Source organism: Dipodomys merriami, unplaced genomic scaffold (genome assembly GCF_024711535.1).
Source record: "Dipodomys merriami isolate MVZ:Mamm:240054 unplaced genomic scaffold, mDipMer1.0.p SCAF_2534, whole genome shotgun sequence".
NCBI classification, from domain to species: Eukaryota; Metazoa; Chordata; class Mammalia; order Rodentia; family Heteromyidae; genus Dipodomys; species Dipodomys merriami.
In genome coordinates this window covers 6,643-25,785 of record NW_027203976.1, presented here as the reverse complement: position 1 = coordinate 25,785, position 19,143 = coordinate 6,643, and the positions used below count along the sequence as shown (strand labels likewise).

Below are 19,143 nucleotides of genomic sequence, written 5' to 3'. Positions count from 1 at the left end.
TGAATTACAGTAGTTTCTCTCAGATTTTGTGATCTCATCTTTCATTTTAAGTTGCCTTGCATTTCACAATTGCTTACTGCTAAATCCTGTGTAATTGGGGCCCTGAATTATTATAGGAAATGAGGAGTTGAGATGAGTCTTCAATTACTTTCTGTTGGCATGTGGCATGGGCCTAGGTGTGAATACTTGCCCTTCTTATCTGATGATACAGATAACTAGGACCTAGGATCCTAGGACGCGTGGATCCTGTAGAAGAATAATACCTTTTGGACATCATATCAGCAAAATTTGGGTATGATCAGAAATATGGGGAAAACCATTCTGAGTCCAGCGAGTTAAAACAATTTACAGAGCAGCAGAGTAAAATCCCTTACAGATTAAAGGAAAACAACATTTTCTTTTACCATGTGAATTCAGGAGACTAAGAACACTTAGAAGGTATCACAAGTTTATATCGAAGACATTGCATTGATACTTCTTATATTCTAATAAATATTCTAAACCTAATTATTTATATTCCTATCTATTTATTGTAATAAATATCAAATTATTTGTCAAATTATCGATTAATTCTAGCAAGTTTCATTGTGTGAAACATAAAATTAGCACATATAAATATAAAATATATAACTGTATGTAATCTAAGGAAATGTTTTTCATTGTTCTGTTGTGGTTAGGGTATCAAAGGCAACTCTGTTTTACAGTATTATTCCATTATCTCTACCTCAGAGTTTGGTAGAGTTAGACCTAAAGCTTTACCATTTGTAGATTTACAGCCTAGAGGCAAGAGGAAACACTGTGATTAAAACATTACCAATTTAAGGCCTAATATCAAGGAAAAATATGGACTTCTCCTGGAGCTATGGAAATATTTGGCGGTAGAAATTCAGTAGTGTAAGTTCCTGCCTGATTGGATGGTAGACAGGACAGGACATTAGGTAATCATGCATAAGAACAATTTTTTTTCACCTTCTTGGCTTTAGCTACTTTTGAAATGGTAGGTATAATAAACAATTATATTTTGATAAAATACTTTCTACTCAGAACTGTTTATTTCTCTATGATCCCTTGTAACTATGATTAGTTTTTTTTTTCCAGTAAGATAATCTTTGCTGTCAGGGTAAGATATTCTGGTTGGTCTGTTACTACATGGAAGAAGGGTAAAAGGTCAGTAGACATTTGTGCCAGTAAGACCTCATTTGGGAAATTTTAAGCTGCAAAAGTTTAGAAGTAGCTCTTCAGCAAGGCTTACTTTGAATCCATTAGCTCCACAAAGCTAACTCAGTTGATAAATAAGTACTTGAAAAGCCATATCTTTGAACCTAGCTATAAAGGCTACAAAATATGATGAAATTTAAAATGAAAAAGACTTGAAATAGTCATTGGCAAATAATTGCAAGTGTGAGCAATCTACCGAACAATATGTTTTTTCCACTATACACAGAATTTCAGAGAAATAAGATCAATAGCATTGTTAGTAACAATAAGGTTTCCTTGTTACAAATAGGCAACCAAGGATATATGCCTGTATAAAGATTACATCATTAACTACTTAAATTTACAGGATACTACATGCTTCAGCAGCACGTATACATAAATTACAACAATATAGAGATTAACATGCCACTTGGACAGGGATGATATGAAAATATGCGAAGTATTCCATATTTTTCATCCTTCAGATGCAAGAAATGAAAAACAGTTATTAAAAAGTTGATTACAAAAATACAAGTGTAACAACACATGCGATTCATATAATTAAAAGTTAGTCTTTTCACAATGATTTATTTTCTCTTTTTCCATTTTTACTATTCTAAATTATTCTAACTGGAAAGTAGAGAACTGATAGAAAGCAGAGGAAAGATTTTCCTGTGTATTAAAAGGTACAGACTGAAAATGAGGACCAATGGTGTCTTCATGTGCAGCTTATTCTAGGAATGAGAAAATAGGAAATAATACCTTCTATGTAAATGATTTGGGAAATGGCAGAGCAGAAAGTGAAATGATGCAACCAAAAATATAAAAGCAAAATAAGTTAGGATAATTATGGAGCAATCATATTATCTATGAGAACCATGAAAGAGAGAGAGGAAGAGAGACATGTGCAATGAACTAACTAGCCACAAAATCCATGCCTCTGATCAATTTATAGAGCAAAAAATTTTATTTTTAAAAGAGATGGAAATAGAATTTATAGTGTGTCTCTTTATGATGTGCAATGTAATGTATTGATATGCATTGTGTTGATCACTTTTCTGTTACTGTGAGGAAAATACCTGCAAAGAACATTTCTAAGGAGGAAACTATTATATTGACTCATGGTTTAAGAGAACACAGTTTAAGATAAAGTGTCTCCATTGTTTTTAATTATATTTTTATTATCTTAAATAATTGTACAAGTGAATTTCCATTCAACAAATCAGTTTTTAAGTACAATGGATCTTTACATAACTTCACCACACCCTTCCAAATCTCACCCCACTTTAATTTTTTCTACTGTCATACTATCTGTATTGAATATTATGCCTTCACTCTTTTCCTCCATAACTCTTTTTAATCCTTCCCTTTGAATTCCCCTCATATCTTAAATGATAGTTTCCTGGTATTCATTTTGTTGGATTAAAAATTCAATTTTATAAGAAAATACACCTTTTAAATTCTCTGCAAATATAATGCTTTGGTTGATATTGTTGTGAAAACTTGTATAAAGTTCTATCTTCCAAATATGAGACAGAACATGGGTCCTTTGTGTGTGTGTCTCTGACTTAGTTTACTTAACATATTTTTAGATCTATCCATTTCTTTGCAAATAATGTAACAGTCTTCATAATGGATGGGTGCAATACAATTGTGTATATGTGCCACACTTTCTCTAACCATCCCTCTGCCAAAGGGCATCTGGGCTGTTTCCTTAAGTTTTCTACAGTGAATAGTGCAGCAGTGAACATGGTTGTGAAAGTGATTTTACTGTAACCTTTTGGAAGAATTCATCACTATCTTTCTGGGAACAATCTTCTAGCCAGTTTTCCAGAATAAGCACATCCCTCTCTTCATCTCCATTAGAACGTATTGCAAATCCTCCAAAACACACTACCCCCTACAGGTCACAATAAGCTAAAACCACATGGTGCCCATATTTTTTCAATAGTGTTTTTCATAATTGTACATATTATTTAGTGAGAACTTTCTTTTTTTGGTTATTTATTTTTTATTTATTTTTTTAAATTTAATTTAATTTTATTTGTGAACATACTGTACAGAGGAGTTACAATTACATGGGCAGGATAATGCGTTTAGTGAGAACTTTCTATGTACTTTTCTAATGTGGGAATGAGGGACATGACAATAGTGTAAAGGTAAGAAATATGCAATTTAATTAGCTATTATCATATTTAAAATCATTTTCAGCTCTAACTCATAGCCTCACTTACTATTATTTTAATCTTTATTTGATTACTTCATCTATCCTCTAACTTATAACAGGTGAGTTAAATATGAAGGCAGAAACCGTGGTTTGATTTTGACACTCATGTGTGAGGATGCACAATAAGGGCAAATAGATGAATTGGATTTAATAGTTATTATCCATTTTGTTAAAGTAGAGATGATTTTGCCAAACTGATTCTCACAATTCATATTATATTCAACAACAAGAAACGTGTGACAATTCCCTTTGTTTTGCTCCTTATTAACTTTTGTTTCCATTTAATTTTATTTTTATTTATTTATTTTTCGTCTGTCGTGGGGCTTGAACTTGGGCCTGGGTGCTCTCCCTCAGCTCTTCAGCTCAAGGCGAGCACTCCACCACTTGGGCCACAGTGCCACTTCCGGTTTTTGAGTGGTTTATTGGAGATAAGAATCTCTCGGACTGGGCTGGGAAGGTGGCTCAGTGGTAGAGCGCTTGCGTTGCATGCTCAAGGCCCTGGGTTTGATTCCTCAGCACCACATAAGCAAACAGAATAAAGCCGGAAGTGGCCCTGTGGCTCAAGTGGTAGAGCGCTAGCCTTGAGCTGAAGAGCTGAGGGACAGCGCCCAGGCCCAGAGTTCAGGCCCCACGACCAGACCCAAAAAAAAAAAAAAAAAAAAATCTCTCGGACTTTCCTTTCCTGTCTGCTTAAACTTGCAATCCTCAGATCTCAGCCTCCTGAGTAGCTAGGGTTACAGGCATGAGCCACCGGCGCCCGGCTACCATTTTATTTTATAATGAAGGATTATTTCACAAATCTATTGTAGATACAAAAATATACTAAAATATTTCTATCCGTATGCATTGATATATACATACACACATATATTACACAGGTTATAAAGATAATATATAACTTCTGGAACTGCACAATTTACTAAATTATTAAAATCATTGATGGCTGGAATCCTGGTTACTCAGGAGGCTGAGATCTGACGATTGTGGTTTGAAGCCATCTTGGGCAGGAAAGTCCATGAGCCTCTTATCTCCAAACAACCGACAGAAAATCAGAATTGGAACTGTGGCTGAAAGTGGTAGCGTGGTAGCCTTGAGAGAAAAAGCTCAGGGACATCACCTAGGCTCTTAGTTCAAGAAGTGCAATCTATCCCAAAAAATCTATTTAATTTACCCCTGTGTAAGTAGAGTATTTCCGTCACCCAAGTGCACATCCATACCCATTTGCAAAGTAACTGTTTTGTCTGAAGTACCACAAAACATTATCACTTAAGTAGAAAGTATTGCAATGTGGGTTCATTCTATCTCTCTCATGGATTTTTCTCCACTCAAATACTCAAATCTTACATTTATTCCAATTATTTAAAATCATAGTTTTTTCTTTAATACCCATAATATTAGAGTTTGAATTGAGTGTCTTGTGCCCCCAAAATGGTTGTTCTTACCACTTTGTCATGTCCTCAGACTTAAATTATCCTGATTATTTTTCAGATAGAATCTGGCTTCCTACTTGTATCTGATTTTGGGCTCAGTACACTTTATGTTATTCTTCCTGGAATTTAAAATAACAGGTGCATGGCATTGTGTACAGATCTTTCTGTCCAGTCTGGGTTTTAAGCACTATCCTTACAACAGTTCGCTCCCATGTAGTCAGGATATTCATAAGCTTGTCATAGTTTTTTTTATTTGCATTTTCTGCAGGTTCTTGAGTACTGAATTAATTTGTGTTTTCTTGGGTTGTTTTGTTTGATTTGAATATACGGATTATTGTTCTTCACTTTTCCTTTTGTTTCTTTCACTCATGTTCTTACCTAAAGTGCTGAGAAACCAATTCTTCTTTCTCAAGATAGTCAAGATGAATATTATTTATTCCAAAGAAATTTCAGTAATATTTAAACACCTCATACCTATGAATAGTATACAAATGCTAAGTTCTGAGAAGGATCTTTTTATTTGCACAGCAGTCTTTGGCATACACAGACAGATCATGAATTTTATGAAGTTAGTAAAACTACAGATGCTCGCCAGGTGGAGAAAAACCTATTATTAATTGTTTGACAGTGTCTTCCCTTCTCGTGAAAGAAATATGCTGCTTGATGCAGGATTACACAAAATCATATTCCTAGGAGGAACCTAAAAATCATCTAATACAACAGACTTGAGAGAGATGAATTGACTTCCTGAATAATTTACTTTTGGGTCAAATAAAAGCTGACTTCCAAAGAGAGAGTAGACTTTAGAGAAACATGAGTTGTATGTAAATAGGTGCTTAGCTGATTTTGTTAATTTGTGAACTAATACAGGGAAATAAAGTATAGCAAGGTTAAAATTAAAGAACTTCACATTGAAATACACATTTGTGTGTGTGTGTGTGAGGGTGTGTGTGTGTGTGTGTGTGCACGCTCGTGCGAGTACGCGCACACACATGTGCATGTGCTCATGCATACATTCATTATTCTTGCGGCTTGATACTGAGTAGGCATTATTCTTAACCTTCTGTGCCCAAAGGTAGTTTTCTACCACTTGAGCCACTGTTCCACTTTTGGTTTTTTAGAGATAATCACTTGTATTTTCATGATTTGACTAGCTTTGAACAGTGGCCTTCAGATCTCAGCTTCTTGAGTAGCTACCTAAGCTGATTCAGCCTCTGAGTAGCTAGTTAAAATTCTGTCTGTCCTCTATGCTTCACTGCTCTTTTATTCTTTTCCTGAGGTAATTACAAGCGTAAGTCATGTATATGTCTAGTTACTTTAAAAAATACTCTTACTGCTTGGCACCAGGGGCTTCCACCTCTACTTTTAACTACTAAGGAGGCTTGAGAATAGAACCAGGCCAAAAGTTTAGTGGACCTCCTTCTCAATCTATAGCTGGGTGCATTGGATCATTTCCACCACACTGCACTATCTACAGGCTAAGATTGGAAGAACTGCGGAATCCAGGCCAGCCAAGGTAGGAAGCTAGACAAGTTGGTCTGCAACTCTGATGCCATTGATGATGGGAAGGCTAAAATGACAGATCAGGTGCATGTTCTTGTGGAAAGGGAACCCCTATCCTAAAATTAACCACTGATATGACGCCTGCCTAGCAAGAGCAATAACTCAAGTTGAAATCCCCACAATTTCCCACAACCAAAATAAGTATATACATTAACATACAAAAACTTAGTAGAATCTGTTCTTTGCTCTAATATCAGCTTTATCTGATTATCATATGATGTGACAGAATAGGTTCTTTATTAAACTTAAGATATATTTTAAAAGACCTAGAAAATTCTTTCTCACTTATTAAGTGCAAATGTATGGCAAATTGTCTCATTTCTTACATATTTGACTATCACTATAAATTCAGCTTATGATTATTATGAATAGTAACATATTCTGATTTATTACTTTGTAACAGTTTTTACACTTTTTGCTTCTCTACTGAAGTTTAATTATTAAAGTAGCATCATCAAAATATATTCCTTGGGTACTTAGTGCAGTTTTTTACAAAATTTTTAACCAATGGTTTATATGAATCCTTAATTCGTATATTGTTTGGTTTATTTTTAGTTTCAATTTAATTTTATTGTAAAGGTAATGTACAGAGGGGTTACAGTTACATAAATAAGCACATTTCTTATGGAAGGAACATTGTTATCTCTTCCATCGATTTTTTGTATGCTCAAAATAAGAACTACTGATTCTTTTGCTGTTGCTATTAATCAATTGGTACTTTTTCTTTCTTTGTTCATGCATTTTTATAAGAAAATTTATATGCAGAGGGTTTACAGTTACTTAAGTCATCTAAAGAGTACACTTCATTTTATTTTCTAAATTTCAAATTTTGAACTTAAATATTTTCTTTTGTTTCTTTAGGGTAATTCTTTTTTCAGAGTTGTAGGATTAGCTAATATAATTTCTTTGTTTTTTCACATGTAAATTATTCAGACACATATATTTTGCTTTTAAAATATTTATGATGTGAATATTTAAAATTATTTTTTGAATTTTTATACGGTTGGTAAATTTAAATAAATTTATTTCTTATAGTTATAAACATATTTGTCCAGGTAACAAATACTGTATTTTCAAGAAGCACATACTTTATTAAGAAAAGTTACATTACCTGGTGACTTTTTGGAAATATTTGTACTTAAATTTAAAAAAAAAAGTTTGAGCTGGGCATGGAGATTTGTGGCTGCTATTTTCTAGCTACGGTGGGAAGTGTAAATAGGGTTTGTAATTCGGGAGAGACAGAGCAAGTATAATACCTTATTATAAAAATATTCAGAGTGAAATGATTAGAGATATAGCCACCCCTAGCGAGATATAGAGCACCTGGTTATAATATTCTAAATCTTGAGTTAAAACACGACTAACATCAATTTTTTGTCAAAATAAAAGGATACATGTTTCAAAATGTTTATTATTTAAAACTTATTTGAGGAAGTGGCGCTGTAGCTCAAGTGGTAGAGCGCTCGCCTTGAGCTGAAGAGCTGAAGGACAGCGCCCAGGCCCAGAGTTCAAGCCCCACGACCGACAAAAAAAAAAAAAAAAAAAAAATCTAAAACTTATTTGAAAAGGTTCTCATGTCTTCTATTGCTTAATTTTCAGTTTACTTAATCTATAAGAATCCAAGTGTATTGTGATTATTTTATTTCTACTAAACTTTTAGATAGTACGAGAAATATTCTTATTTCATATATTAACCTACATTTTCTATTTGTGATAATTTCCTCTGTTTAATATGATAATATCAATATTCCAAATGTGTGTATGTGGTGTGTGTGTGTGTGTGTGCGTGTGTGTGTGTGTGTGTGTGTGTGTGTGTGTGTGTGTTCATGTGGTTTTTGTGTGTGTGCTTTGGGTGTACTTTGTAATGCTTAGGAGATCACACCATTGCTTCACATATGCTAGGCCAATGTTTTACCACTGAGCTATATGAGCTATACTGTCTAGTTATAATCCAAATAGTGTTTTAATTTTGACTTTTAAATTTTCATTCCTAGTATGTTTTTTTTTCAAAATTATATATGACAAAATGTGATCCATCTTCTATCCATGTTAGCAATTTTTATTGTTTAGAATATTTCCACTGCTTTTCCAGTTCCAAACTCTGGTGTTTTTAATTGATAAAGGTTTTACTGCTTCTTTTCTCTCTTCATTCTTTTTCCCTTTAGATTTGACCTATTCTTTCTCTTCCCCAGATGTCAGGCCACATTGAGGCTCCTGCAACCCACAGCCTTGCTCCTAGTATAGTCACCAATAGGCCAGTGTCCCCAGGATCCAACACAGACTTCTGACTTGGGTAAATAAAGAGGCTGTGCTTGAGTAGCCCACAGTCAGCAGTCAGCAGTCCTGGCACATGGGCATCTACTAAGGCCACCCTAGTAGCTATGGAGACTCCGACCTGAAGAAAGTGTCAGACACACCCATGCAGGCTGACTTTGGAGAAGCTCCTCTTCCAGGTGTAGCATGGTGACGTTTGAAGCAGAACATGGCAGTGCACACACTAGTAGATCACAGCACACACTAAAACAACTTGGTAAGCAATGGTCCTGTGCTCAGAGAGCTGACAGAGGCAGGAAATCAGAAAGAGGGAGAGAGAGAGAGAGAGAGATGGAGAGAGAGAGAGAGAGAACTCAAGGCTACCTCTGATTTGTACCGGTTTCGATATCCTTGCCGAGAAATGCATATTTTCACCAAGAAATAAAAAGGAAAACTCCTAAGTCTAACTCTGATGGAGTAGCTGAGATCAATCTAGACTTCTTACCATAAACAATCACAAAAGTGGAAGTTATGTGAAAAAATATATGTATATAAATGTATATATAATATAAATATGTAAGCATATATATGTATATTCAAATATACAATGTGAATATGTATTGTATGTACAATGTATAACATACGGTGATTAAAAAAAAGAAATACATAGTATTTGAAGGAATAATGACCAAAACCTTCCCAAATTTGATTGAAAGCATGAACCCTTCTATGCAGGAATCTAGCAGCTTAAAGAAGACAATTAACATAATTACACAGGTCCACACTAAGACACATTCTAATTAAACAGTCAAAGACAGGAAACCTCCCAAAGCACAGAGACACAACTCATCACACAAAGGATCTTCAATCATATTATGACAAATTTCTAATTAGACACTAGATTAACAATTAGACATCAAGAGCAACAAATTTAAGGTGTTAAAAGGACATATCTAATACCAACCTTTCTAACAAATATATATACTTCCCCCAAATGTGAGGAATGAGCTAAGTAACTAACGATGGCTCAGGCATATAACCTTACCTACTCCGGAAAGTGAATTGTGAGGATTGTGGCTCAAAGACAGCCTGGGCTGGGTGCTGGTGGCTCACACCTGTAATCCTAGCTACTCAGGAGGCTGAGATCTGAGGATCGCGGTTCAAAGCCAGCCGGGGCAGGAGAGACCGTGAGACTCCTATCTCCAATAAGCCACCAGAAAACCGGAAATGGCGCTGTAGCTCAAGTGGTAGAGCGCTTGCCTTGAGCTGAAGAGCTGAGGGACAGCGCCCAGGCCCAGATTTCAAGCCCCACGACCAACAAAAAAATTTTAAAAAAAGACAGCCTGGACCTTGTCCCCTCAGGAGCAAGTTGTAGGAGTGCTGTCCTTGAGAAGGACGGAGATCTTCTTGCCATGTCATTGCTGGAACAAATATAGGATAAGGTGGCCATCAAGAATGGAGGCTATTGGCCAGTGTCTCCACAGAAGCAATTTATGAGATTCAGGAGTCCTCTACAAGATCAGAGTACTTTGACCACTGTCCTAGTAGTTTCAGGAATGGCATAACAATGACCAGAGCAACCTCAAGCCCACATGGAGTCCTTAGCAACAGTCTTTGAAGCTTATGGGCTAGATTATCAATGCTGGCAAGCTATGATTGCTCCATGTTCTCTGACTTCACTGGCCCAGACTCTAATTGGTCCATTTCTTCTATGATGTCACTATGATGGGTTGTGATAGCTCCGTTTTGAGAGGTCATGCAGGGTATATAGGAAGCCACTGTGCTCCAACCTATGTCAGTTAACACATCTAGGAGCTCTTGATTGGTGAAACGCTGGACTGATTCAAACAAAATTCATTATTTTTCTGATTTTGGGGGGATGAGTTGTCGTTTGGTTTTGCTATTTCTTTTTTTTTCTGGGTTTCCATTATTTTATTTAGTTGATTTTAGGTAGACTTGCTACCCACCATCATAGCAGAAGAATGGAAGAATACAAAGAATCATCCTCCATATTCTTGAATGAAGAGATCATCAATCAATACCAGATGAAAGAGCTCATTGACCATGATACCAATAGACAAGTGAAGCTGGCCATCCACACCTCACACACATGGAAGTGGCAGATAAAATACTCCTGAAGGGATGAAAGGTGACCACTTGTTGTTTGTTCCCGTCTAGCAAAGCAACACGTGGTGGTAATCCAAACATCTGGTTGATTGTGTGCCTTTATAAGACCTGCAAATCCTTAGCTAGGGGCTCTCCTCCTAGGCTCCACTGTGTCGAAGTGTAGGACAAGGCCCAAGCTGCAGCCCATTTAAATAAAAAAAGCTGTAGAATCTGACTCTCGGTGGTTTTTTTTGCTGGGAGTGTCCTGCAACCATGGCATAACATATTAGTGGGACTCATCTCGGATACCCCCCAAAGACCCCCGAGACCTCAGACTCCAAAGGTAAAACAGGGCTGTCTTTGTTAATTTGTCTTGTCCTCTCATTTGTCTGTTTTACTTTCATTTTCCCTTGTGAGGATATCCCCTCAAATTTGTAAAGGGTTGTCAAAGTGGACCCACTTGCACGACAACCCTGGAGGAACTGGGAGACATCCCAGATCCTCTTCTGGGGAGGGGGTAACCCTGCTGTGTGGAGCAGGGGTCCTTGGAAGCCCACTGTGTGGGGCGGGGTCCTTGGAACCCCGCTGTGGGGCGGGGGGGTCCTTGGAACCTTGGCATGTGAATTGTGGGGTGAGGATTGGTTTGGTGTTGGGCCGGAACTGACCAAGAGAGCCTCCTAACAGAGGCCCAACTCGCCCACCACGGGACTGCTCCTTCTGCTGTGGGGCATGGGTATGGAACCCCGCCATGACAGGAGTCAGCAGACCAATTTGGGAGATCTCCACTTTGTAAGCTTTTTTTTTGTAACTGTCAGGCCTGCATGTGTTTTGTTTGTGCTGTTTATTGTTTTCTGGACTTTATGACTGACAGGACTGGAAACCATGGGCAACACTCCATCTAGCCTCCTAGACTTACAAAAAGAAACTAAGAAAGAGGAAAAGAAAGTGTACCCCTGTTTTTTCAGGGAGATAACTTGGAAGAAGAAATGTTTCCTCACCCATGCTCCCCTTCCCAGGTTCCTTTTGCAGAACCTGAGAATTATCAAGAGGAGGAGGGAGCTATAGAACACTTGGCACCTGCCCTTAAAGTTTTTGAGGGGCCAGTCACTCAAAGCTGCAGTGGAATCACCCCCCATCTAATGCAGCTGATTTTTCCTTACATGCCATAGGTACTGTGGATGTGAATGGTCAACAGCAACCCAATAGTGTCCATTTTCTACCAGTGATCTATAAAATTGGTGCATCCAAAATGCCCCCTTTACTGAGAAACCCCAGGATTTAATTCGTTTGCTTGAAACTATTCTCTTTACTCATCAACCCACTTGGGATGATTGCAGTCAGCTTTTACAGGTTCTTTTTACCACTGAAGAGAGAGAACGTATCTGAGAGGCGGCCCAGAAACATATCCGTGGCCCCACAGGAGAGCCCATCAAGGATCCTGCCCTGATCGCTGCCTATTTTCCCGAGATCCAACCAACATGGGACTACAATATAGTTGAAGGTAGGGAGTGACTCCTCATCTACCGCCAAGCTCTGTTGGCAGGTCTCAAAGCAGCGGCTTGCCAGCCGACTAATATGGCCAAGGTTTATGATGTAAGACAGGGAGTAAGTGAAAGTCCAGCAGCATATCTTGAGCGTCTCATGGAAGCCAATATACCCCATATGAACTTGAGACCAGGAGTCGACACAGATGATTATGTTTGCCTATATAGATCAAGCTGCACCAGACATAAAGTTGCAGGCTCTAGACAGCCTTGGTGAAAAGTCTATTAGGGATCTAGTAGCCACAGCAGAAAAGGTTTACAATAAGAGAAACAGAGGAGCAAAGTCAGGAAAGGAAGGGCAGAGAACGTAAAATGGAGCATGAAAAGAGAAACTGGGCCAAGGAAAATATGACAGATTTGTTGGACTCGCCACTATCGCATGCTGAGCATACCAGGTTCACAGATGGCAGCAGTTTCATTCGAGATGGAAAAAGGTACGCGGGCCCAAAAGTCACCACGGACACTGAAATAGTGTGGGTAGAAGCACTGCACCAGGGAACATCTGCACAAAGAGCAGAGCTAGTGGCACTAACAAAAGCCCTACAAATGGGAAAAGGGAAGAGACTAAACATTTACACAGACAGTCGGTATGCTTTTGCCACCATGCATGTCCATGGAGCCATTTACCAAGAGAGGGGACTGCTGACAGCTGAGGGAAAGACTATTAAAAACAAACAAGAAATTTTAAGCCTCATCTGGGCCTTAGGGGAAACAGCAAATATTGCCATTATGCACTGCCCTGACTATCAAAAGGGAACTGATTCAATAACCAAAGGAAATAACTTGGCTGATCAGGCAGCTAAGGAGGCAGCCCTCCAGCCCAGAGCAGAAGTAGTGACACTAGTAGACCCAGGGCCACAAGCTTTGCCTCCTGAGCCTCAGTATTCCCGAGAAGAATTGGAGTGGATAAAGAAAATTCCCAAGGCCTATAAACCCCCTGGCAGAGAAGGAAACAAAGACTGGTGGAAAACTGGTGAGGGGAAACTTACCTTGCCAAAAAGATTGGGCAAGGGGATTCTTAAGAGAATCCATCGGGTCTCTCACATGGGAACCTGAAGAATGCAGGACTTGCTCCGACACTCAGAAGTAAAAATTAGTCAAGGGAACCAACTCATTGAGGACATTGTTAAAAATTGTAAAGCCTGTCAGCTCACCAATGCCCCCAATCAGCCGGTTACAAAAGGAGCTTGCCTCCATGGAGATAGGCCAGGTGTGTATTGGGAAGTAGACTTCACAGAAATTAAAACTGGAAAATTTGGATATAAAAATTTGCTAGTTTTTGTAGACACCTTTTTCAGTATGGGTTGAAGCCTACCCAACAAAGCATGAGACCACAAACGTCGTGGCTAAGAAGATCCTAGAAGAAACTTTACCCAGGTATGGCTTCCCATCCCCCAATGGATCAGACAATGGACCGGCCTTTGTCTCAAAAGTAAGTCAGCAAATAGCCGTGGCATTGGGGACGGATTGGAAATTGCACTGTTCTTATAGACCCCAGAGTTCAGGGAATGAATCGGACTCTAAAAGAGACCTTAACTAAATTGGCCTTGGAGACTGGTGCAGACTGGGTATCTCTCCTTCCTTTTGCCTTGTTTAGAATAAGAAATTCACCCTATCGGCTTGTCTTTAATTGCTTGCTAATTTGGATGATACAAATTTCTGTGTAAGCTTGACTATTTACAGCTGGTGCATAAGAGTATGTGGCCCCAGCTTAGAGCATTATATGATTCTGCTTCTATTCCTACCCCACATTTGTTTAAACCAGGGGACTAGGTGTTTGTTCGAAGGCACAACTTGCGATCTCAGGAACCACGATTGAAGGGACCTTACATGGTGCTACTGGCTACACCCACTGCCCTTAAGGCGGATGGCATTGCTGTTTCGATCCACTGCTCCCATGCCAGACCAGCTGACCCCTTTTCCCTGGATGACCATGGGGAAACATGGGAAGTCTCCAAGCATCCTACCCAATCCCTCCGCATATGCCTCAAGAAAAGAAAAATGGGCTGATTGTTATTGGTATACTCATTCAAGATTAAGTGCTGTTGAAGTTTAGTTTTGGGCCAGAGCCACAAGATTGTGGCTCAGGACCATAAATCAAGGGGGAGGGGGGAAATGAAAGGTTAAAGTTTGAGACAGTGACCACTTGTTGCATGTTTCTGTCTAGCAAAGCAACACACGGTGGTAATCCAAACACCTGATTGATTGTGTGCCTTTATAAGACCTGCAAATCCTTAGCTTGGGGGTCTCCTCCTAGGCTCAGCTGTGTCAGAGTGTAGGACTAGGCCCAAGCTGTAGCCCGTTTAAATAAAACAGCTGTAGAGTCTGACTCTCGGTAGTCTTCTTAAGGGGCGTGGGGGGGGGGGATCCTGCGACCATGGCCTAACAGCGAGAGTCCTCCAGTCATCAGTTAAAGAATGAGGTGGACATTTTTAAGAAGGTATGACACAAACACACCATCAGGTTGTACCAGGTGATGGAGAAGGAAGAGTATGTATATCTCATCAATGGAACTGGCCAGTAGGGGATACCTTCTGGGGTGGATCTCAAAATCCTGCCGCCTATATGAGGATGAAACCAAGAGGCTCTTCACACAAATTGTAAGTGCTGTTCACTACCCACACCAGAACAGAATCACACACTGAGACCTTAATTCCAACAATACTCTGTTGGATACCAAAGGCAATATCAAAGTCAGTGGTTTTATCTGAGCATCTGGTTCACCCTGGGGCAGTTGCTATCAAATGTATGTGCTGCTGTGCTATTCCACCCCCCTAAATTTTCCTGGAGGAAAGAAATGATGGCCGGGTGCCAGTGGCTCACTCCTATGATCCTAGCTATTCAAGAGGCTGAGGTCTGAGGATCAGGGTTCAAAGCCAGCCCAGGCTGGCTCTATCATCTGACCAGACTCATACTGATATCAAAGACTAATTTGAGGTGGAGATGGCAGTGGATAGAGATGGCTAGCAAATAGTTACAAATCTTCTCAGAATAAGCTGCTGAATGTGGGCCCAGGAACAGAGCAGTTCCAGACAAAGGGGAGAAGAACCCTAAGAGATATCAAAGATAATTTCACTTGAAAGCCAGAAGGCCCTGTTATTGAGATGGGAGAGATTTGTAGGTGGTGTACTAAAAAAAAGAGTTGTAAGTGGGATCCACGAATTGAGATCAAAACACTGTTTGCCTAGCAAAACCCTCAGTCCAGCCAAGAATACAAGTGCATCAACTGCCTTAGATTTCCTCAGGAGGGATTCCAGCCACGGGGCACCTTGTACTGCAGTGTAAACTGAATGTTGTGGTTATCAAAGCATGTAATTTTTGTGCATACAAAAACTACTTTAATTACACTTAAACTACAGCCTAGTCATTAAAATTTTTGTTTGATTTATTTATTCTATGTTATTTAAGATGCAGTCTCATTATGTAGCCAAATCTGATCTTAACTTCATAATTCTACTGCTTAGTCTCCCAAGTGTTGTGATTACAGGTGTGTCCCTCTTTGTTGTCCATCATATTTTATCTGCATGCTTACTTAACTTTCAATACTTTATTTTATCCCTTGGCAGTACTGCGGTTTTGATTCAGAGGCTGGTGCTGGGCAACCTAGTGCTCTACCCCTTGACCCCTGCCCCTGGCCTTACTCTTCATTTTACTTTAGATTAGCTCTTATTGTATTATTTTTTGTATTGTATTGTATGTGCTTTGGTCAGAATCAGACTATGATTGTAATGTATTTTCCTGCTGAGAAGCTTTTTTGTCCTTTTTTATTTTTTGTAAATATAATTTTCCTTCTTAATAAAAAGAAGGTACACAGAGGTGTTACATTTATATAAGTCATTTTAAAATTCAAAACCTTATTTTAGAAGAGTAAAAATGCATATAATCACTAAATTTTATCTCTAGAAAAAATGGCTACTAGATTAAATGTTTTTGGAGGCTAGGTTAGTGGCATTTAGTATTGTTCTCACTTCAGTTCTAGAAAATGCTACATAGATCCAGGCCTGCGTGGCCTAAATCAAAACAAGTAAAAAGTAAAAAAAAAAAAAAAAAGATTCTTTCGGGCACATCTGTGGAAGATTTGAAATACATTTTATTGACCATTTGTACATTTCTGTGCTGATGAAAAGTGATATAGCAATTATGGTACAATATGACACATTCTTCTAACATAACATAGCATTACCACATTACCCAGCAATTCCATTGCTCATTGCATAACCAAAGGAACTGAAAAGAAAAAAACTAATAGCTCATATGCCAATAATAGCAGCAAAGTTCATAATAGTCAGAAGCTGGAATTTCCTGGAGAGTCTATCAGATAAACAGGTTTACAAAATATGAGGTATGCATTAATGGATTATGACATCCACAAAAATGCTGCAATTAATATATGTCTGTCACGGATGGACACAAAAATTAATCTACTATTTATGGGAAACATTGACTAAACCATTTTATAAGAGAAAATGGAAGATTAAAATTTCTGGGGCAGGTCATTGGGGTGATTATTACTTAATGATTGTGTGGATTTCATCAGTATCAAAAAGATAGTTCTCATATAGAGGTAATGGTGTGGATATAATTAATGTCACTGAATTTTATACGTGCCTAGTAAGCATGAAGCCTTGCGTTCATCCCCAGCACATCCAAAAAATGCTAAATCTTCTTTCTGTTACCTACCTTGAGTGTTAGGTGCTTTTCTAATGTTTTGATTGTATTCCTCAGAAGATCTCTGGTGGATCTCTGATGTTTAGTCATGCTTTACAGATAATCCATTATTTTAATATTAAATTTGAATTTTTAAGGAAACCTCATTATTAAAATGAGGGCAATGCCTGGAGATCTAAGTCAAGAGGCTAAAACAGGAAGACTCTTACACAGTCTAGGCTGCATAGAGAGATCATGTCTAAATTTCCATGGTAGCTGCTGAAACTGGAGGGACAATTATTTGTAAGTAATAGCAAGTGATAGATAAGTGAGAGATAAGTTTCTGATCACATTATATTTTGGTCATGTCAGCTTGTATTTAATATTTACATGAATTTTTAAATTTTTCCCTTTTCCCTTACTCTCAGCATGTCATTTTGAAACTTTATACTATGTTCTCTTTTGCTACTTTTAAAAAGGAACATAGTTTTCCTTTGTATCATATTAAACATAGTTTTTGATTTTTTTCTATATTATACAACTACTATTATTTACTTTTGAAAATGTTAGGGAAATGAACCCGAAGACATGTATTCAAATGTTTTTTTTTTTTCATGCGTTTGTTTCTAACACATTTATAAGATGATTTTGTTGTTGCTTTGTATGTCCCTCCCCCACAGTATAACTCCTGCTTTCACTGTATTTGATATCGGTATAATTTGTGGAGGGGAAGGGGAAAAACAAATCGTTTAAATAGGGATACAGGTGGAACTATTGAAACAATGAGATGTACAAGTCGTTATGTCGAAAAAGGAATTTTACAACTTTGGTGCAGGGGAAGGGGGGTAGCGGGGAGGATTGGGTGGGGGAGTGGGGGAGGATTGGAAGGAATGGGAAGGGGAAGCAAAAGAGGAGACTACAATGCTTGATAAGAAATATACTCATTATCTTGCCCATGTAATTGTAACCACTCTGTACAGTTTGTTCACAATAAAAAATAAAAATTTTTAAAAATGAAAATTTTTATGTTTTTTTCTGCATGTAAGGACTGGCCACTGTCTCAGAGATTTTTCTCAGTTCTGCCAATTGAGCCACAGATAAACTTCCAGCTTCATTCTTTTGAAAAGTTTCATGCGAAGCCCAGCACAACTAAGGAGGCTGAAATCTGATCTTGGTCTGAAGCCAGTTTGAGCAGCAAAGTCTGAAATTCTTATCTCCAATTAATCACCAAAAAGCTGTGGGTAGTAGAACTCTATCTAGCCTCGTGTAAAACAGGGCAAATTCAAGCCCTAGTATTGTAATTACATTAACAAGTCTCATGGACTTTCTTGCTTGGGTTGGATTTGAACTACAACCCTTAGATTTCAGCCTCCTGGATAGTTAGGATTTAAAGGCATGAGCAATCAACCGCAGACATTTAAATTTTTTTTTTCCGTCATTCGTGGGTCTTAAATTCTGGGTTAGGTGCTGTCTCTGTGCTCTTCAGCTCAAGGCAAACAGTCTACCACATGAGCCATAGAACCACTTACAGTTTTCTGGTGCTTTATTAGAGATAAGAGTCTCACAGAATTTCCTGCCTGGGCTGGCTTAGAACTGTGATCCTCAGATCTCAGCCTCCTGAGTAGCTAGGATTACAGGCATGAGCCACTGGTGCTCATCTTATTTTAATATTTTTAACCAGCTCTTTCTTGCCTTCAAACTCAGTACTTTTTTATTTTGTCCAGTAGACCTGATCTTTGGGCCACATTGCTGTTGCTTAGTTATTTTGAAAGGGGGTAGGGGTTGAACACACTGTCTTTGTGTTCTTCAAGTTAAGGCAAATGCTCTACAGTCAGTTTATCTGGTGGTTAATTGGAGTACAAGAGTCTCATGAGCTTTCCTGACCAGGCTGGATTTGAACCATGGTCTTTATATCTCAGCCTCCTGAGATTACAGTGTAGAGCCAGCAGTGCCCTTCTGTTTCTTATCTTTTTGACTCAAGGACGATGTTTTACAAATTCAACCACAGCTTCACTTCTAGCTTTTTTTTGTTTATATGACATAAGTTTCTAATGTACTTTTCTGGGTAGTCTGGCTTCAAACCGTGATCCTCAGGTTTCAGCTTCCTGAGGTGCTCCGATTACACACATGAACCACAAACCCACTGGTCATTTAAAAATATTAATATGTTTTTTCC

General features: G+C 38.3%; 1 pseudogene; it reads left to right on the top strand.

Moving 5' to 3' along the window:
- Positions 1–1,572: 1,572 nt before the first annotated feature.
- LOC138836705 (U6 spliceosomal RNA) lies at positions 1,573–1,672 on the top strand (annotated as a pseudogene).
- Positions 1,673–19,143: the final 17,471 nt, after the last annotated feature.